Below are 21,874 nucleotides of genomic sequence, written 5' to 3'. Positions count from 1 at the left end.
CACAGAAAGTGATTCCACCCACATCTGCAAGGGGGCCTGTTGCAACAAGGCAGCAGAATACTGGCCACCTAACACATCCACAAATGAACCCCCCAAACCTGAGTATGTCATGTTAAATGGCAAAGGGAGCTGAGGCCATGGGAGGAATTAAGGTCGTTGGTCAGCTGACCTGAAAAATAAAATGCGAAATTCTGGATTATCTGGGTGAGCCCAAGACAAGAGTCTTTAACAGTAAAAGTAGGAGGCAGAAGAATCCAGGAAGGAGCAGAGGTTGGAATGGTGTGATGCCAGGACTGTCACTCCCCAGTGGCTTTGAGGACGAGGGCAATTCAAGCAGCCTCTGGAACCAGAAAAAGCCAGGAAACAGATGCTCCCCTAGAGCCTCCAGAAAGGAACACAGCCCTGGTGACACCTTGATTTTAGGCCAAGGAGACTGTATCAGACCTCTGAGCTCAGAACGAGGAGATAATTAACACACTTGTTTTTATAAACCACCAAGTGTTTGGTGATTGTCACAGTCTCAGTAGGAAATAAACACATCCCGGGGGGCCTGGCAATGGTGGCACACATAGTAGGACGTGCCAGCCTCCCCAGTCCAACCCAGCCTCGGCTGTAGGAATGTGACTCTCCAGCTCTGGCAGAGGCAGGCTGGGGAAAGACGCCTCTGGTTTGGGGGAGGTGCCGCTCTAGGGGCCCTGATGGACACAGGCACTTCCCACGAACACTCACTTTTTATTATGGCACCGTGTACACCAGTTAATGCCGGGAGGTATGGATCACAGCATTGCCCTGAAAGTTCAAGAGACATAGTGATGAAGAAGTGATGGGCCCAGGTTTTGAGGAGCTGATGGGCAGGAGGAGAGACAGATGTGTGAACAAGCTGAGAATCAAAAACCATTAAGACCCAGAATAATGAAGTCCCAATGGCAGAACAACTGGCAGTAGCGCTGAAGGCACAAGGGAACCTTCCTGGTTCTGTCATAAACCACACGGCCTGCCTTGAAACAGGACAATCTAGAATCCTGGCCTTACATGACCTGGGCAAGCTGCTTCCCTTCCCGGGGCTTAGATTCCCCACATGGAAGGTGGACTCCTCCCCTTCTGTCCTATTCCTTCTGCCTTGAAACGCGGGAGACAAATGGTGCTGTCCTGATAGTTGCTCATCCATGAACATGTCTAGGCACCCAGTACATGCTCACCTCCAGCTGGAGCTGTCACACGCATATTTCCAATTATTCTTTAAACACCCTGAAGCAGTTTCATGAGCTAAGCTAGACATATTGCACAAATACCGTCTGATTCCACTTGCATAAGGAACTCTGAGTAGTCACATTCAAAGAGACGGGAAGGAGCAGAGTGGTAATCAGGGATGATGGAAGGGGGAAATATATATAATTTTCTAACCACAGTAAACATTTTTAAAAAATATTCTAAAGTGTAGATGCTTTGACCCATTTTACAGATGAGAAAAGGAGGCTCAGACAGATTAATTGGCTTGCCCCACATAGCGGTGGCTAGAGAAAAGCAGACTTGGGATCTGAACCCAGGTCTGACTCTCCAGTGAGGGTCATGTTCTCCCAATAGCTTCATTCCATTCTTTCCAAGTGTCCTTTGGGAAAATCTGCTCTGGGGGAGACCCCACAATTTCTGCACAGGAAAGACAGAAAAATAAGGCTGAGGCAGCCTCAGAGGAGCATTTACAAGGAAATGAGGAACATGAGCTTGTGTGCCAGCCAAAAGCGGAGCCTGGGGCCTGGCCACCGTCTCACTCCCTCTCCCACGATTTGACTGCTTCTCTGAGCTTCCCTTGACAATCCTTTCTTTCCATGGCAACGGTGAAAGCAGCTGGCCCAGGAGACCAGGGAACCAGAGGCGCCTTTCTAGGGAGGAGAAGCTGTAGACACTCTTCTGTGGTTTGCAGAGAGTGCGCAGCGCCTCCTGGCAATCCTGCCACCCAGAGGGAAGGAACAGGAGGGGACTCAAAAGGCCCCCAGAGTTAAAGGGCAAACCTGCGGAAGTTTGAGAACTGGCATCCTCCAGGACCCAGCTCTGGGCTGGGCTGTTCCCCTCCGTCCAAGGGAGAAGCCCCAGAGTCAGAGGGTGGCACAAAGAGAAGCCCTGAGAGTCCCCATGGGATGGACACATGCTGCCCCCGCCCCAGAAGAGCCTAGAAAATTGAGGGAGAGATGGTTGGAGAGCAAGCAAAGCAGAAGACAGAGGAACCATGGACTGCCAGGGCTGGTGAGGTAAGAGAGAAAGCCACTTGAGTCCTTATCTATTGTCGCTTAACGAATTATACCAATGCTTAGTGGCTTGAAACAACAAACACTAATTATCTCATAGTTTCTGGGGTCAGAAAGCTGGGCGTGGCTTAGGTGGGGTGCCTCTGGCTCTGGTGTCTCCTAATGTTGGCAGCAACCGGTGCTTTCCACCGAAGCCTCCCCTGGGGGAGGACCCATCTCCCAGGTCACTTAGGCAGAGGTTGGCAGGACTCCATTTCTCAGGAGCTGTGGACTAAGGGTCTTAGCGTCCCCCGCCCTTGTTCCTTGAGGCCTTCCTGAGTCCCTCTGCCTCATGGGCCTCTCCACAGAGCAGGCCATACAAGGCAATTGGTTTCCTGCAGAGTCAGAAGCAAGGGAGTGAGAGATAGCCCCTCACATGGAGGGCACACTTGCTCTGAAACTGAATGCTCCACCATCCCCGGGGCCCCACAGGACAGTGTGGCTCCCTTGTCATGGGGCAGGCCCAGGACCACCAGGCAGGGAACTCCCGGGTTCCAGGGTGTGGTCCAAGAACAGAACAAGGCAATCTCCAGACCCAGGACTCCTCACTGTGCAGAAAGGGCACGGCTGGAGGAGGACCAAAGTGTAACTCTGGTCTGATAGGTGCACCACAGGGGCCTCCCATCTTCCAGAAGGCCTCTTACAGCGGCCCTCCCCTGGCCACGGGCCGCACTGCCTGCTTCCCTCCTACCACTGCCAGGGTTTCCAAATTCCAGATTGCCTCCACATTTTTCCACATTTTCCACAGCTTTTCCAGCCAGCCCGGATGGCCCCTCCCCCAAGCCTGCCCCCACCCCCCAGCTACTGGTCCTCAACTTCCTGTGTTTGCGTAAATGACAGAATGGCATTCAAACACCCATGTGACACGGGAATGGTGCAAAGGACAGACAAAAGTGGAAGTTCTGGAACACATTGGCCATATGAGCTTCATTTCTGTGTTTATCGTCAATGGAGGTCCCCAAAAAGAAAGGATTCTGGATAGAAAACAATGATATAACCATGAAATCCGCCCCCCAATTTTTTTTAAATAAATGCATTTTTTGGTATAATTCTGTATATGTCCTTTGGTGGTTTTTAAATTTGTATTGCATATTTTATACAGACAAAAATATACGTCATGTTATGAAGTCATAAGGCAAACACCTGCACTTCAGCCACCTGCACCAGACCCCAGAAGTGTCTGATGCTATCAGAGGCACCTGGGTGCTCCCACAGCCTGCCCCTGGCCTCCCCGCAGCTGTAACCACCACCTAAAGCTGTATTTCCAATCCCCTCATTTTTCAAAAATAGTTTTGCCACAGTTTTGCTTGTCCCTAAGCAATATATTTTTGGTTGTGCTTGATTTTGAACCTTTAATACACACAGTGTGGTGGTATAGCCCTCTGTGATTTATTTCTTTCCCTTGATATTTTGTCCCTAAGGTTCATCCACAGTGTTGCTTCCAGATGTGATTCTTCCTAGTCACTGCTTCATCATAGCCTGTTGTGGGAATAGAAATTGGAGATGTACATTGTGGTCTATTCTTCTGGGTTTTTTATTTCTTGTTCTTGGAATGTGATTGATAAATTCTCTCTTGGGAAGGCTGTAAGTATGTTCTCCCTTGTTTGGTGTGAAACTTATGTTGGTACCCAGAATTTTTTTTAAAGTGTAATTTTATTGGTTCATGAGACTGAGAGCCTGGAGTCCAATGGTCCTCAGCATCCTGATCCTTCAGCCATCCCACCTCTGCTAGAATCCTGTGAAGCTAGGTGCTCACTCTCTCCTGAAGGCCGCTGGCTCTAGAAAATTCTTTCTCGGGTTGAAGGAGAACATGCCTCCCTATGGCTTTCTCCCATTGGTCCTGCTTCTTTCCTGCTGCCCTGACGCTGTAGATTGTCTGCACTTTCTGCACCAGGACAACCATGCAGAAGACAGCACTAGTTTTCTCTTACCTCCAGCATTGCCCACCACCCACACCCCCGCTCTCTCCCCAGGCTCTACCAAATCCCATGCTCTTCCCTCACACAAGGCCGGATTCCCAGTTCCCCATGCATCCAGTTGCTGCCTGGCACCAGCTCCAATCTTATTTTAGTGTAATCCAGTGTTCTCAGGCCTTGCCAACTCTGGAAATGGATCACGTCCTGCTAAACAGTTAATCTTCAATGCTGTTGAGTTGGAGACCTGCTTATGCAGCAGTCCCAATCCCAAGGAGTGTGATACAATTACTCATGAGTTAGTCCTGGCTGCCACTTCCTGTCACAGCCATCCATGGTCAGTGCTTTCACAGTTAGAAAGTGAGAGATACTGATGGCATCATTGCTGCTGACTGAGCAGAAGTCATCGTCTGGCACAGTCATCTCTCTGCCTCTCTGAGGCTCCACTGCCATCAAGGTTCAGCCTGTAGCATGACCACTCACACTCGCTTGGAGCACTGCCACTGCTTGTCATGTGACTGCAGAAGAGAAGGCTCGCTCCTCTCTGGGCTGCACACAGTCTAGAGACCCCACAGCAAGGCTGTATTAGCATTCGGGGTGGGGGGGCAGCTCCTGTGGTTCCCATGAGGACTACCAGGGTGAGGGCAGGTTCCAACCACAGCCACTAATCCCTGTATCCCCCTTTCTGACCCTGTGGCTGAGTCAGCTATGCCGCACTAAATCCCCTGCCTTCTGGAAGAAAGGCTTGAGTGCCTTGCCTGCTGCCCCCTGCTCTTCCACACACACGTGTTTACATCTGAGCCTTGATTGTGGCCACTGGTCTCTTCCCAGGGAGGCTCCCTCGCCCTCTTGTAAATCAGTAGGTACAAAGAGCCCAAGGCAGGATGGAGAGTGTCACCTAACAGAGCACATGTACAAAGGTGTCAGAATCTCAGCTCTGACCAGCTGGGACTCCTGGGACACAGAGACGGTGGTCCCCCTGTCCTAGCTCCTGCTAATCACCAGATGCGCCCACACTTTTGAGCATGTGAAGACAGGAGGAGAAAAGACAGTGCTTGAAACTTCTGCTTGTTTAGTATAAGCCCCTAAGAGTTTTCCATCTCCTCCTGATAAAGAGAGATTGAAAAGTAGTCAATTCGAGAAGTCAGGGCTATATACTTACTCAGCCCTGGGTAGGGGAAGTACAGAAGAAATGTTTTAGAAAGTCATATTCCAGCTGAGGAAATGCAGTGTTTTGCCAGCTCTCTTTTTGTGGTTCTAACCATTGTCTGCCTCAGAGTCCTTCCTTGATGTGAGACACTTCACTCATGTGTGCCTATGAGCCCCTGGAGGGTGGGATCCATGTTTGACCCTCTGCTATCTCTCCCAGAACCCAGGCAGGGGCTTGGCTCATAATAAATACACAACCATAGGAACCAAGAATGTTGGAGAGGGAAAAAACATCTGGGGTCTGACCATGTCACTTCCCTGCTCAAAACTCTTCAATGGCTCCTCATTAATAGCAGGATAAATTGTAAACCCTTGGCCAGACATTCATGGCTTTAAGGTCTGGGCAGAGGGGGGCCAGCCCACCTCTCTATCTTCATTTTCCATCACACACCCCCACTCACACAGGACTCAGGGCATCAGCTGGAGTTCATTTGGAGAAGCAAGACCACTAGGAGTGATAGAGAATGGGAATGTATTATAAGGAGTGGACTTCATGCAATCATAGGAGCATAAGAGCCACATGAGCAGTTCATACACAGCTGTGGCCTCTGCATCCAGTGCCAGGTCTGAGGCCAGCAGGACAGGTTATAGAGTTGGGGAGAGTAAGGACAAGCTGGAGCCCAGGACAACAAACTAGAGCCCTTACTGGTCTCTCATTGTATCCAAGGCTCTAGTTTCCAACATGGAATTGACCTGCAGGAGAAGCTGGAGACTTTGTTGACAAAATTAGCCCAAAAGATGAAGAGACCAGAAGATCCAGCAGGAGCTGGAGCAGGTAAAAGCTGCTGCCACATCCTTCCCTCTCTCCCTCCCCCTTCACCACACACACACACACACACACACACACACCTATACACGAAGAGTCAGTCCATCTACGCCAATATGGATGAGCTGCAAGTGCCTCTGCTAATGGCCTGAGCATAAACACTGTGTTCACTTCCACTTTCCAAACCTCATGCACATTTTCTCTTGTGGCCAACTCTAACCCAGAGGAAATTCCAAAAGACGTTCAGCTGGAACAGCTGAGTTCCAGCTCAGCTAAATTTGACCAGACACATACTTCCCCAGTCTGTTTCCTTTACGTAGAATATTCTTCCCCACTCTCCTCCTGAATAACTCCTACTCACCTATCAAGGCTCCAAACAAATGGCTCTTCATCCCACAGGTGTCTCTCAACAACCCTGGGCAGCCTCAATCAGCCCTCCCTATGCCCCCTGGCCTGTCAGTACCAACCTCCTTTAGAACCTTAACACAACCCTTTCAGAGAGCTGCCCTCACCCATGAGGCTGGATCTAGGTCATCTCTGTGACCCAAGGGACTAGATAATATTAAGCATATCTCAGTCACAGCAGAGACCAGGAGGAGAGATCACCTGCTCGGTGTCACACAGACATTTAAGGCGCAGAGGCAGGATTCAACTGACTCCAGAGGCAAAATTCTTTTTTTTTTTTTTTTTAATTTTATTTATTTATGAGAGACACAGAGAAAGAGACAGAGAGGCAGAGACACAGGCAGAGGGAGAAGCAGGCTCCATGCAGGGAACCTGACTTGGGACTCGATCCTGGGCCTCCAGGATCACACCCTGGGCTAAAGACAGCGGTAAATTGCTAAGCCACCGGGGCTGACCTAGAGGCAAAATTCTTAATCACCAAACAACTATTAAGGTAGAAAATATTAAAAGTGCAGTGAGTGCAGGGTTACCAATGGTCTCAGTTTGCCTGGAACCAAGGCAGGTTCCTGCAATCCTCGGTTTTCCATTGAAAAGTGGGCAAACAAGGATGAGCTGGTCACCCTATGAGAGACTACTCTGGCTGTTCAAAGGTGGGAGAGGCACTGGAAGCCCAGGGATGGGCCATTCTGAAGCCTTGTATTTGAGCCACCCCCCAAGACCAGAATAAGGAGGGAGCTTTTGAATTAGCTTTGTTATCCAATTCCTCCTCTTTCAGAAACTCAGCCCTCCAGGTTGTTTGGAAAGCAATTTTGAATTGCTTTGCAGTTCCATTGTAGCTCCACTGGTTGCTGTCTGCACAGGGACTTTGGTTGGGGGAGATGTGGGTAAGGGGGAGCAGGAACTACAACTCCTTTCCTGCAAAAGGGGGAGTCTGTGGACAGGGAGTCAAAACAGATTCATGGAGCTGGGCAGGGGTTGGAGGTGCTTCCCAGCCTCCTGCCCTTCCAGATAGGGCTAAAGAAGCATCAGCAGGCTCAATGAAGATGGAATTTCAGCCTCCTAGTCATCAGCGTGGAAGGAACTGCTCAATCCAACTCTGTTAGTTCAGTCCCAGGAAGGGATTTATCTCAGGTCAGAGAGTTATCAGGAGCAGAGCTGGAGCTAAGACTCAGACTTCCAGGCTTCTGCCCCCAAAGTGTAGACACTACCCGGGCAGGGGACAGTGGCCTGGCACACTGCTAACTTCAGGCAAGTTGCTTCTCCATCTCTGATGCTCATTTTCTTTATCTGCACCACGGGAAGAGCTTCTAGGTCAAATAAGAAATGCACAGCCTAGAACTATGCAGACCACCTGAGAAACAGCAGTGCCCTTCTCCAGCCACACCCAGGCCACAGCTTAGTGTTCTAGAGCCAAGACTCTATGAATTACCAGCTGTTCCATTAAGCAGGTTTTTCCTTCTCTTTAGTATTTTTTCCTGTGTAAAGTGAAGTAGCAATGCCTACCCCTGGAGTTATTAAGGACATGAACAAAGAAAGTTGTCCCAACAGCTGGCACCTTATAACAGCTGGGAACTATCTTTGTTCAGGGAAAACAACTTGATTAGCTTCTTGGCGAGACTTGCCAGGCTGGGTGTGGTAAGGTGGGCACCTCTTCAGCATGACACATGGGAAGGCTCTATTTGGGGCAGGGAAGCCTTGAAAGGGAGAAGAAGAAATGGAGTGGGAGCTGGAGAAAACACTATGGAGGTTCTTCAAAAATTAAAAACAGAAGTACCATAGGATCCAGTCATTCTACTACTGGGTATTTACCCAAAGAAAACAAAAACACTGATTCGAAAAGACACATATGCCCCTATGTTTATTGTAGCACTATTTACAGTAAGTAGCCAAGATATGGAAGCAGCCCAAGTGTCCATCAACTGACAAATGGATGAAGAAGATGAGGGAGATATAGATATATAATGGCATACTACTCAGCCATAAAAAATAATGAAATCTTGCCATTTGCAACAGCATGGGTGGATTTAAAGAGTATGATGCTGAGTGAAATAAGTCAGGGAAAGACAAAGACCGTATGATGTCACTCAGATGTGGAATTTAAGAAACAAAACAAGCGACACAAAGGGAAAAGGAGACAAACCAAAAAACAATTAACTATAGATACCAAATTGGTGATTGACAAAGGGGAGGCGGTGGGGTGTGTGTGTGGATGGGTGACATCGGTGACGGGGATTAAAGAGGGTACTTACTGTGATCAGCATGGCATGATGTATGAAAGTGTTAAAGCTCTGTATTGTACGCCTGAATCTAATATAACCTAATATAACATGTAAATTATACTAGACTTAAAAATAAATTAAAAAAAATATTTTGTTTATTCACGAGAGACACAGAGAGAGAGAGGCAGAGACAGAGGCAGTGGGAGAAGCAGGCTCCATGCAGGAAACCTGATGTGGGACTCGATCCAGGGACTCCAGGATCACGCCCTGAGCCAAAGGCAGACGCTCAACCACTGAACCACCCAGATGTCCCTAAAATTTTTTAAAAAGAAAGGGAAAGGAAAGGGTAGGTGGAAGAGCCCACAAGGCTGGGGGACTGAAGGAGAGCTCTGCTCCCCTTCCCCAGATATTCTACCACCACCCCATCCCTTCTGCATCCCCAATCATCAGGAACATCTGCCAGTCCCACAAGTGCCTATACAAACAGTGTGTGTGTGTGTGTGTGTGTGTGTGTAAATCAAAGAGTGCTAAGTTTCCTGAGTGAAGGCAATGAGAAACAGAGACCACACATAAGGAAGACAGAGCTAAGAATTTGAGAAAGCTGGGTTTGTCAGAGACCACTGGCTCTACATGGGGATCCATCTGCCACTTCTTGGGCTGACAGCTCCCTGTGTTCCCCTAGCCTCCCCCAAAGTTGGGAGTGGCCAAACTATGGAGCTGGAGCCAGTGGAATGTGTGTGCAAGTGATGAGTGCCACTTGTAGGCCTGGCCCAGAAAACCTCCCACACCAGTCCCTCCCTGCCTCTCCTTCCTGCCTGTGGGAGGGCCTTGGGAGTCCTGTGTTGACAATGGCAGATCCACCGCACCAGCACGGAACCTCCTAGATCTTATCAGCAAAGAAAAAATAAACTTCTATTGTGTTAGGTCATTACATTCTGGGTCTAATTGTTAAAGACATTTAACCTACACAAAACAAGAAACTTGCAGAAGGCTTTAGACTTTCCAGGACTCTGAAATAGGTATGGAGAGTCAGGGTGGATGGTGTTGGACACATTCCAACTATGGATCTCCAGGATGGGTAAAGCCAACTGATAGGTAGATTACCTAAGTTAATCTTAGGTTTTGTATGCATCCCACAAGTGAGAGCAATTCTGATTATGATAATGTTCATTAAACGAGTGTGTCTATACCTAAAATGGATCCATAATTCTTGGGGTTCACTTCTTGGGATTGTTTTGGGGGTTTGGGCTATGGGCTATGGATAGTATCATTAGCATGAGGAGTCAGTACAGAGAGAACTTATTAACCTGAGTTTTGTTTTCTCGATGCTAGGGGGAAAGTCTCCTTCACTGAGCAGATATGAGCCGATGCCTGATGCAGGGAGCACAGATTGTTTGGCTCAGGAAGGAATGAAAGATGTTCTTACCCCTGGGAGGTCTGATCACCCTCCCACTAAGGAGAGTAGACAGGTTTGGAGCATTTCTAAGATCCTGGCGTCCCTGAAAAGTCCCTTGGCCCCACAAAAGAGAAAGGGACAGAACATGCCCTTCATGTGTCTAGAGGGTGACATGGCTAGCACCCTGCCTCTAGGAAGGCTCCTGAGGGTCCTTTCACTGTCGCTCAGGCCTTGTGTGGTGTGGATACCAAGGCTTAGAGGCGCACTGGTGGCTGAGCTTGGCACGGGGGGATGAAGCTGCACCCTCTCTTTGGAAGGGTCATGGTGGCCTGCTGTGAGTCAGCCACAGCCTACAGATGCGGAGGACCATCACCCAAGCAGCACCACGTAGCAGTGACCTCCACCACACACTGGCAGCACAGGCAAGACTCCTGGCTGCATATCCAAGAGGGTGATCAGACTTCCTGTCAGTTTGGGGTAAGAGGGGGTGCAGCTAGTTTTAACTGAACTTGAAGAACAGAGATGGAATCGGATTTGCTGCTGGAAGTGGCAGAGTCCCTATTTCTTAGCAAAACTTAGCAGAAGAGGGGGCCACTGGTCCCTGGTGACTTCTGGGGGATCAAGGGCAAGTTGGGTCCACTGGCTCAAGCCAAGCCCACTTTCCCTGGCCCAGTCCTGCCGCACGCTGAATCTCTCAGCATCTCCTGGCATCTCAGGAACCTTAGAGACCTGACTGTCCCTGAGCAAGCAGGAGCTCAGGGCAGCCCAAACAAGTGTTCTGGGCTCCGGAGCAAGACCACAGAGCCGGCAGCAGAGCCACAGGGGAAGGAAATGAACCAAGTTCCATGAAGGCTCAAATGACTTTTTAAGCAAATGTCTCGAGTTGGGAGGGAGGGGTGTGTGTGAATAGCCATCACCAAGATGACCAAGGCTCAAATGTCCACCAAGCCCACTCTGCTTTTGGATAAGCCCATTTCTCTCCACGATAGAGATGAGGAGCAGCATGAAAAGATGTTGAGGGAGACAACTCGAGTTCTGTACACAGAAGCTGGGGATGGAAAATCGGCACCTCTTGGAGTTCATGGTTCCTGGCCTTCCAGAAGGCACAGCCAGCATTCCCAGGGCACTTGGCTCCCATGCCCCATAAGGTTTTCTGTCTTTGGAAGAACACAGGTTCTGGAGTCAGGCCAGCCAGGGCTGGAGGCCCAGCTTTTTTGCATACCAGCAGGGCTTGGCCAAATCACTTCGCATCTCTGAGTCTCAGTTCCTTATCTGTAAATTGGGGATTATGATACTTGCCCAGTAGGGCCATTGTGGGGAATCAGCAGAAAGAGAATATGAAAGGGATCTGTCATAATCATTCTCACTGTAACTTAAAGAATGAGCATTTGCTCTGTGCCAGGCCCTTCCCCTGAATTATCTTATTGAATCTTCTCTAAGACCCTGCTTGACAGATGAGACAGCCAGAGCCCAGAGAGTCAGAGTAATTTTCCTAGATTGCTCAGCTTCATTTTATTATTTATTTATTTATTTATTTATTTATTTATTTATTTATTTATTTATTCATGATAGACATAGAGAGAGAGAGGCAGAGACACAGGAGGAGGGAGAAGCAGGCTCCATGCCAGGAGCCTGACGTGGGACTCGATCCCGGGACTCCAGGATCGCATCCTGGGCCAAAGGCAGGCGCCAAACCGCTGAGCCACCCAGGGATCCCCGATTGCTCAGCTTTAAAGTGTCCACGCCTGACCTGAAGCACAGAAAGCCTGACCCCGGTGTGCAGGCTCCGACGGGTCTAGTCCCAGACTTGGGATATAAAGCCAGTGGGTGTTGGTGCTCAGAGTGAGGCTGAAATCTACAGTGGGAGCAGGAAGAAAGGAAGCACTGTCCCGGGAAAAGTCTTTGGAGGGGGCAGGGTTTGAGCTGAAATTTTCCAAGGACAAGTGGAATCTGAGCAGGAGGAAAGAGGTGGAGGGGAGGCACTGCCAAGCTGCTACAGTTGGAGAGAAGGCAGGGGTGTAGAGACATGGAGCAGATAGGGGAGTAACAGGTAGATCTGGTGGCGACGTCACAACTGGAGCCTTCTCCTTAGAGAAAGGAGCAGCCATTTTTCTCAGGGACCCCTCTACAAAACCATTGGACTGCAAGCTTCATGAGGGCAAGGACTAGATCAGTAGCCTCCCCTCTGGGTGTCTGGACCCACCATGGCAGGCACCAGACGAACACCTCCTGAATGAACTGGAAGAGAGAGGGCATGTATCCTCATCCAACTTATTTGGCAGAACTGCACCTAGGTGGTCATACAATCCCCTCTCCCCCCACCAGGCAGGTGCGCTGTCATGGCTGGGTGGCGAGAGGGAGGTTAGGGGAGGGACATGGATAGAACTCAGCTCCACTGATCAGCAGTGACGTCTAGATTCTAACTCCAGGGGACAGAGATCATAGCCATCTCCTCTTCCCCACACCTGTTTACCAGGATATTACTGGTAATATCCTGGTAAACAGGATTGTTCTCCATGGGGCTTTCAAGCCTTGTAAGCAGACCCCCTGACTGCCCCTTGTTCTAAACTATTTTTCCAAGGATGTTTGTATAATGGATGGCCTTGGAATAAGGACCTTTCTCTGGATCAAAAGGAAGGCATGCTTCCTGCCCATTATAAAAGTTTTGGTTTCTCTCAGCTCAGGGTTCATCTCTTGTACTACAACCAGATGGACATTTTGATGCCATTCTTGAGTAGAGTCTCCTATTCAAATATAGAACATTGGGGCAGGGCAGCTTGGGTGGCGCAGCAGTTTAGAGCCGCCTTCAGCCCAAGACATGATCCTGGAGACCCGGGATCGAGTCCCCCACATCAGGCTCCCTGCATGGAGCCTGCTTCTCCCTCTGCCTGTGTCTCTGCCTCTCTCTCTATCTCTCTCTGTCTCTCATGAGTAAATAAATAAAATCTTTAAAAAAAAAAAGAACATTGGGGCAGCCCGGGTGGCTCAGCGGTTTAGCGCCGCCTTCAGCCCAGGGCCTGATCCTGGAGACCTGGGATCAAGTCTTGCGTCAGGCTCCCTGCATGGAGCTTGCTTCTCCCTCTGCCTGTGTCTCTGCCTCTCTCCCTCTCTGTGTCTCATGAATAAATAAATAAAATCTTAAAAAAAACAAAAAACAAATATAGAACATCTAGGGATGCCTGTGTGGCTCAGTTGGGTGAGTGTCTGCCTTCGGCTCAGGTCATGATCTCGGGGTCCTGGGATCAAGTCTTGCATTGGGATCCCCGGGGGGAGCCTGTCTCTCTCTCTCTGCCTGTGTCTCTGCCTCTCTCTCTGTGTCTCTCATGAATAAATAAATATAGTCTTTAAAAAATTAAACTATAGGACATCAAGTTAAGTTTGGATTTCAAATGAACAATGAATACTTTTTAAAATAAAAGTATGTCCCATGTAATATTTGAGACTTACACACAAAAAGTATTCATTGTCTGAAATTCAACTTTAAATGGGTGCCCTATGTGTTTATTTTGAAGCTAGGCGACTCTACCCCCATGGGACTTGCGGGAAAGAGGAACTGGTCCAAATACGCAGATGATTGTGCCGTGAGTAATAAAGCCCTTTGTCTCTGACTCAGGAGTCCGATGATTTCTGCCAGCATCCAGATTAGTTAGGAAATAGGGCAAAATGTCATACCCCTTCCCAGTTTGTGATAGGTCTCTCCAGCCTCAGCTTGGAACGTGGCATAGAGTTAGCAGCCCCAAATATCTGTGAAATGAATGGTTGTCAATCCAGGGGGAACTGCTGCCAAGTACACAGAATTCCTCTGGGATTTAGAATGGGCTCCCTGTGGTTGGTACATCAGCTTTACATTTCACTAATGCATTGTTGTTACCATGGTTACTGTAACTACATAGGGCTCTGCAGCTTCCAAAGAGCATTTTCATGCATTATCTTTTCAATTTCCCAATGACTCGCTGAAACATGCACGATTATTCTTCCTTTAGTAACTAGAAAACTGAAGTTAGGGGTCAAGAGGTATATTGCACAAGTTCACAAGTCTAGGAAGTAGCATAGCTGGGATTACTCAGCCAGAGAGCTTGAAGACCTACTATGTGCCTGGCACTAGGTTAACCTCATTACATACTTTATCTAGGCTAGGTCTTGTAGCTTCCTTAGGATGTAGGCACAGTGAACCCCAAAAGGCGTCTTATCACTCACCCAGATTCACATGGTGGGGGAGTAGCAGATTCAGAAGGAGAACCCACTTCTGTTTAGTGCTAAAGCCTGAGCAAAAGTGGTGGGGGTTGCAGGGGATGGTGAGGGGGCGAGGGGTGGCAGAGAACATCGCACCAGGGCTCAGCAACCACACATCCTGAGACTTCAGCAAATCCTCAGTTCATTCCAGCCCCCACAGGCTGGTGGGCTGGGCCATGCTAGGGTCCCAACAGTCTCTGGGATGGAACGTGATTTAAGCTGAGAGGGACAGGACAGGGACAAAGATGTTTTCTACACGTGGTTGGGGAAAGCTGGCTTTTTGGAGGGGAAACACACTCTTTCGTGACAGGGTTTCTCAAAGTGTGTTTTCTGAATTATTTAGTTTCCAAAAAAGGGGAAAAGGAAATTCTATAATGAAAGTAAGTTTGAGAAACAGTCACAGCTCATTTTTGCCCCTTTGGTCTACAGGATCTTCAGTGTATTAAAGGCTCTGACTGGGCAGCCCGGTGGCTCAGTGGTTTAGCGCCGCCTTCAGCCCAGGGAGTGATCCTGGGGACCCGGGATGGAGTCCCACGTCGGGCTCCCTGCATGGAGCCTGTTTCTCCCTCTGCCTGTGTCTCTGCCTCTCTCTCTCCTCTCTGTGTTTCAAATAAATAAATAAATAAATAAATAAATAAATAAATAAATAAATGTTAAAAAAATAGTTTATAAAGGCTCTGACAAGTCCTATAGCAGAGGAAGTTCCTACAGTTTACTTAACCTGGAATTTCCTGAAAATATCTGATTGGGACATTTCTTTTGCATTTTTAAAAATAATTTTTTGGGGGTAATAGCTCTTATTAAGACATTTCAGGAAATGGTGGAATTTCAAGAATTTGGAGGCAGAATGTTGCTTGAAATTCGCCCTCTGCCTTATTTTCAGCAGAACAAAGTCTTAATTTTTGGCTCAGGAATGGACACAATTTCAGGAGACTGGGCTAGTGAGGGCTCCAGGGAAGCAGCATTTTTAGTATTTCACGTATTCTATGAACAGTGCCTCTTGGAATTGTGGGAGGTAGCAGCCCTGGGCAGCATTTCTCATCAAAAAGAGGTGTTCTTATAGAACTTCCTTATATCTGGGGCTTTTGGTATGGTTCTCATAATGCCAAGTGGGGGACATTTTCTGATTGCCTGCAAACCAGAGCAAATTCCCCCACGCCACATAAAAGGGGGAAGAGTATAATCTTGCCTCTCGAACCAGAATCAGCCACAGGAAGCAAAAGAAGCAGCATTGCCTGCCTTTTGCATTCAGGGGGCCAGGAAGGTCCTGATGCCTTTATCTGCTCTGCAGGGCCTGACATCCCCACTGCCAGAGTCACCGTTTTGGCCCATGGATGGTTTCCAGGCTGCAAACCTCCTAGGAACATGTAATTAACCCCACAAAGACAGACCATCTGGGTCACATTGTCCCTGAAAATTCAAGGGCAATATTAAGATATGGCCCAAAGAACTAATACATGGGACGTTAGCAGATGATGAAAGGAAAAACAGTTTTGTGCTTGCATAAATTTGAGCAACTTGGCATCCTGCAGATGCTCTGTGGAAAGTCACAGAGTACACAGCAGTGCTGAAGTCCTCAGGGAGAGAAGCTTTGACTAATTTGAGCATAAAACAGCTATTTATATTCAGCAGAGATGGGAAATGCTGGACATAGGAGAGGTGGTCAACAATCTATTAATGGCCAGGTTCACGGAAACGAGCCAGGGGAGCAGGAGAAAGTTCTGCTCAGTGCATAACCATGTGGACTCAGATGTCAGACACATCTGAGTTTTCATCTTGCTCCACAATTAAGAACCACACAGCCTTGGGCAAGCAACTGAACTTCCCAAACTCAGTTCTTCATCCACAAAGTAAGAATGATAAAAGACTGCAGGGCAGGTGGTTTTTGTGAGGATGAAATGAAGTAATGCACACAGCAAGCAATTTGTAAATAGTCTTGGTCATTACTCTCTTTGCTGTTGGTTTACTATTGTTTGTGGAGAGGGAATGGAGTGGTAGACAGCAAGAGGTGGGATGAATCCTGAGAGGTACGCTGCCTTGGCTGTGTGTCCTCCAACATCGGAGCTGGAAGAGCCATACCTTGCTCATAAAGTTAAGACAGCTGAAGTTCAGAGAGATGAAGAGATTTTCCCCAGATCACCTCTTGAATGAGTCTTAAGCCAATAATTCATTCATTCCTCAGCTATTTATTGAGCACCTACTCTGCTAGGTGGAAGCAATTTGCATGATCTAAGAAATGAATGCAGTGCACACCAGAAATCTCATGCTTGGAATTTCCCTAAAAGAAATGTTTGCTGGGACCCCTGGGTGGCTCAGTGGTTGAGTGTCTGCCTTTGGCTCAGGGCGGGATCCCAGAATCCAGGATTGAGTCCCACATCAGGCTCCCTGCGAGAAGCCTGCTTCTCCCTCTGCCTATGTCTCTGCCTCTGTGTGTGTGTGTCTCTCATGAATAAATAAATAAAATCTTAAAAAAAGAAAGAAAATACACATGCATCTACTCATTTGAGCAGCAAAAGAAACACAGTAAGGATAAACCAGCGCTAATGGGATTGGTTATCTGCAGGGTGTAGATGAGGGTAGGGTGGAAAGAAGGGGGAATAGAAACAAGATGGGAGCAAAAGGACGAGTGGCATTTCTCTGCATCTACTTTTCTGTAGCTCTGCCTCTGAGAGCCATGGTAACATTTCACAAACCCCCAAATTAACTGACTAGATAGAAGCAACCAGGATGTAGGGGGAGCCCCAGATGTACAGACAGTAACAGATGAACATGACAGTAGGACAAATGAATAACATCACCAGACTGAAAGCCACGGGGAGAAAAAAAAATCAACTTCAGCAACTTTGGAAAAAAGTTATTTTGACTGGATAAAGACAAAACATTTGGGAGGTGAAAGACAACTGTACGCCAGGATTGTATTCCAGTTAGTAAATCTATTCCTCACAGCAGTATGGGTTGGCCATTCTGAAACTGCTTTACGCTCAGACTAGAATTGAGCACATAAGGCCATCCACTGCAGGGCCGGGCTTCACGATGTTGGAGAGAAAGGTCAGAAAACAGATGAGGAGGAAGGTTGGTGTGATGTTGGATTGAAACAGAGGCAGCGGTGTGTGTGTGTGTGTGTGTGTATAAATATATATATTTGTGTCGTATTAAAGTATCTCCCCACAAGACACTTATTGATCACAATTGATAAGTAGTCATTTTATGGAGGAGAAGCATGGCAGATCCCTCCTGAGCCAAGTAAACAAAGTTAATATCACCAGGAATACAGATCATGGACCTTCTTTTTTTTTTTTTTTTAAGATTTTATTTATTTATTCATGAGAGATACAGAGAGAGGGGCAGAGACACAGGCAGAGGGAGAAGCAGGCTCCATGCAGGGAGCCCCACATGGGACTCGATCTTGGGTCTCCAGGATCAGGCCCTGGGCTGAAGGCGGCGCTAAACCGCTGGGCCCCGGGGCTGCCCAGATCATGAACCTTCTGTTATGAGTCACCAAGAAAGGACACAATATCACTCCCGTGGTATTCTTGCCCAAAACACACAATTTGATCATGACAAAACAGCCATAAACACACATGGAGATATATTCTACTAAATCATTGGCTAAAACTCTGCCAAGGTGTTGAGGTCAAGAAAAAGACTGAGGCATTGCCAGGGAGTGGAGGGGGCTGAGGAGGCATGCCTAAATGTCACGTGGAATCCAGGGTTGGATCCCACCACAGAGAGAACATTGATGGGGAAACCGTGGGCGGCTAGCATGTGTGTGAGGTTAATTTCCTAATTTTGGTAACTGGGCTGCGATCGTGCACTGCGATCGTGCAAGATGTCAACATTAGGGGAAGCTCCAAAGGGAGTGGACTATTTTTTTGGCAACTTCTCTGTAAGTTTACACTTATTTCGAAAGAATGAGTTTTTTTTTTTTTAAGAATGAGTTTTTAAAAAGATAAAGAAGAAAACAAAAACAAAAACAAAGATAAAGAAGATTTTTTTTTTTAAGATTTTATTTATTCACTCATGAGAGACACAGAGAGAGAGAGAGAGAGGCAGAGACACAGGCAGAGGGAGAAGCAGGCTCCATGCAGGGAGCCCGACATGGGACTCCATCCCGGGTCTCCAGGATCACGCCCTGGACCGAAGGCAGCGCTAAACCCCTGAGCCACTCCACCCGGGCTGCCCAAAGAATGTTCTTTGCAGCCCTGAGAAACCATAAACAAGAAGAGAACTCACCGGTAAGAGATAGTTACTTATGTGCATCAAGTTCTCCACACCTCAAGAAAGGATCACAAGAAACTAAGAGTGGAAGAAATATTGTTGGGGAGAGAGCCTTGGCTTTCATTCTACTGCTTTCTGTACAGTTTGCATTTTCTAATCTGATTTTTTAAATATAATTTCAACATCTATTGGAGATAGGATGATGGGCAATTTTAAGTTTTTTCTTTATATTTCTTTGTATGTAATACACACATACACACAAATATATAACTTAAAATCTCCTTTTTAGGGGCACCTGGGTGGCTCGGTTAGTTAAGTGTCTGCCTTCCGCTGAGGTCATGATCTCAGGGTCCTGGGATCAAATCCTGCATTGGGCTCTCCATTCAGCGGCAAGTCTGCTTCTCCCTCTCCCTCTTTGATCTCTCTGGCTCTCACTCCTCTCAAATAAATAAAGTACTATTTGGGGAAGATTTTACTTATTTATTCATGAGAGACAGAGAGAGATAGAAATAGAGATAGAAAAAAAAAAAAAGAAATAGAGATAGAGAGAGAGAGAGAGAGAGAGAGAGAGAAAGCAGAGACACAAGAAAAGGGAGAATCAGGCTCTCCATAAGGAGCTCGATGTGGTACTTGATCCCGGATCCTGGGATCTCGCCTTGAGCCGAAGGCAGATGCTGAGCTACCCAGATGTCCCTATATAAAGTCTTAAAACAAACAAACAAACAAACAAACAAACCCTTCCCTTCTTTATCTGACTTCTCTGGTTTTAATTGAGCATTTAATATGCTTCCATTATCAATCTTTTCTTAGCATATCGATTATGCTTAAAAAAAACTGCTTTGGTGGTTACCCTAGAGTTTGCAATATACAATCACAACGAATCTAAATCAAATTTCAAATAACACAGAGTGGTGAAGTCACCCTACAACACTATAATTCAGAGTCCCGGCTCCTCCTCATCCATAAGCCCCAGGAGACAATATCCCTCTGCTTTAATCATCCCTGGGCCAGGTGGCCGGCAGCTAGAGGTCACCCCTGCGGCCCGAAGCCTCCCTCCTCCCAAATTATTCAAACTAGGCAATCATAAGCTGTTCATTCTGCACCATGGAACCCCCCGAATGAAGGCCATAGGCTAAGCACTGCCCTCCTGACCACCCTGGTGCCCTTCCCAAGGGGCACTGCATGCATATGCTCTGTGCCTCCCACCTCTAGGGCCTGGGAGTGACCTCTCCTGTGTCTCCTCTTGTAGTCACACCTGACTGATTCCATAAAAGATGACAAAACACCTTCTCTGATGTTCTTTCTTCATGCAGATTTGAGTTTCCCACTTGTATCATTTCCCTTCTTTCTGAAGAACTTCTGTTACCATTTTTTTTTTTAAAGATCTTATTTATTTATTTGAGAGAGAGAAACTGAACAAGGGAGGAGGGAGAGGGAGAAGCAGACTTCCTGCTGAGCCAGGAGCCTGAGGCAGACCGGATCCCAGGACCCAGGGATAATGACCTGAGCCAAAGACAGACACTTAACTGACTGAGCCACCCAGGTACCCCATTGTCTTTTTAAGATTTTTTTCAAAATTTTATTTATTTGAGAGACAGAGAGAGAGAGAGTGAGAGTACACGAGCAGGGAGAAGGGCAGAGGGAGAAGTAGAATCCCCTCTGAGCAGGGAGCCTGATGCAGGGCTCTATCCCAGGATGCCAGGATCATGATCAGAGCTGAAGGCAGACGCTCAATGGGCTGAGCCACCCAGGTGCCCAATCAGGCTTTTAGTGCGAGCTCTGTGTTAACCCAGCTCCGGAGTAGGACTGTTGTTCGTGTTTGTTGTAGCTGTAGGTGCCAGAGGCTCTGGTTTTTTTCTAGTTCCTTGCTATTTTCTCTCTAGTTGTCTTTGGTATTTCCTAAGAAGTTTAAAGATCTTATTTTTAAGTAATCTCTATGCCCAATGGGGGTCTCGAAGCCACAACCCCAAGATCAAGCGTGAGCTAGCCAGGTGCCCTCCCTAATCTTAATCTTTCTTCATTTTTTTTTTTAAAGATTTTATGTATTTATTCATGAGAGACACACAGAGAGGCAGAGACAGGCAGAGGGAGAAGCAGGCTCCTTGCAGGCTTCCTACATTGTAATCTACTGTTATTATACCTGTTGATATGTTGGTAAGATTTCTGGGAGGGGAAGCCTTCTATAATCTTATGATTAAATCTCAATTGTTTCTTTGTTTTGCCTTGTTTTGTTTTAGCAGGCCTGAGACCCCACAGAGTGACTGGAGTGACTGCGACTTTCAGAGGCATTTCTTGCCACACCCCCTACCCTTGTGAGACCGGAAGGCTGGAAGAGGCTGGAGCTGTCTAATGCCCTTTGCCCAGATCAGATAAGATGCTGCTAAAGCAGTTTTCCTCGGGGGCAAGCCTTTGTTACCGAAACCATCTGGGTGGATTTCTCAAAATGGTTTTTCTTTTGCTGCCCCTGAAAGCAGGAGGGGATTTCTCTGCAGTCTTCGCAGTCTTCTATGTGAGCCCCTGTGGGGTCCTGGAGATAAAACCCACAAACACATGGAGGCCTGAAGACTGGGCCCCTTGGAGTTTTTAACTCTACTTAGTCTACATGGAGCATCCAGCCACCTACCTGTTACTATCCCAAGTGCTCCTGCCAGTTACGGCTCCGGCTTCTCCAGCGGTTTCTGTCCCCAAGGAGGCGAATCTGCGGGTGATTCTCTGCCCGCAGAACTGTCTCTCCAGTTTTAGGGTTTCCCCTGTGACCCCAAATCTCTGATGGATCTGCGATTTGCAGTTTGTTTTTGCTTTTTCTTATTGTGAGGATGGAAGGGATGACTTCTGAGCTCTTTATGTGTTGGAATTGAAACTGGAAGTCTGTGTAGGTGTGTGCATATAATGTTTTTAAACATTTAGTCAGTGTCATCCTAAACATTTTTGGCTATTGTTATGTACAAGCTGACAGACTCCTGCCCTTTGCATTTGGAGGGGCAGGCAGCGAGAGATTGTCATGAATTTTGGAAAATTCTCAGCCATTATTACCTCTACAATTTCTTTTTTATTTTATCTATTTATTTATTTTTTATTTTTTGTTTAAAATTTTTTTTATTTTTTAATTTTTTTTTTTTTTTATGATAGTCACACACAGAGAGAGAGAGAGAGAGGCAGAGACACAGGCAGAGGGAGAAGCAGGCTCCATGCACCGGGAGCCCGATGTGGGATTCGATCCCGGGTCTCCAGGA

General features: G+C 47.4%; 1 long non-coding RNA gene across 1 annotated transcript; it reads left to right on the top strand.

Moving 5' to 3' along the window:
- Positions 1 to 1,818: 1,818 nt before the first annotated feature.
- Positions 1,819 to 21,514, top strand: LOC102156404. The gene is made up of 3 exons (XR_005364091.1): positions 1,819 to 2,246; positions 6,072 to 6,179; positions 20,879 to 21,514. It is a non-coding gene; the product is annotated as an uncharacterized LOC102156404 (long non-coding RNA).
- Positions 21,515 to 21,874: the final 360 nt, after the last annotated feature.

This window comes from Canis lupus, chromosome 9, assembly GCF_011100685.1.
Source record: "Canis lupus familiaris isolate Mischka breed German Shepherd chromosome 9, alternate assembly UU_Cfam_GSD_1.0, whole genome shotgun sequence".
In the NCBI taxonomy this organism is placed as follows: Eukaryota; Metazoa; Chordata; class Mammalia; order Carnivora; family Canidae; genus Canis; species Canis lupus.
Note: the sequence above shows the minus strand (reverse complement) of the source record. Positions and strands in the feature narration are given on the sequence as shown.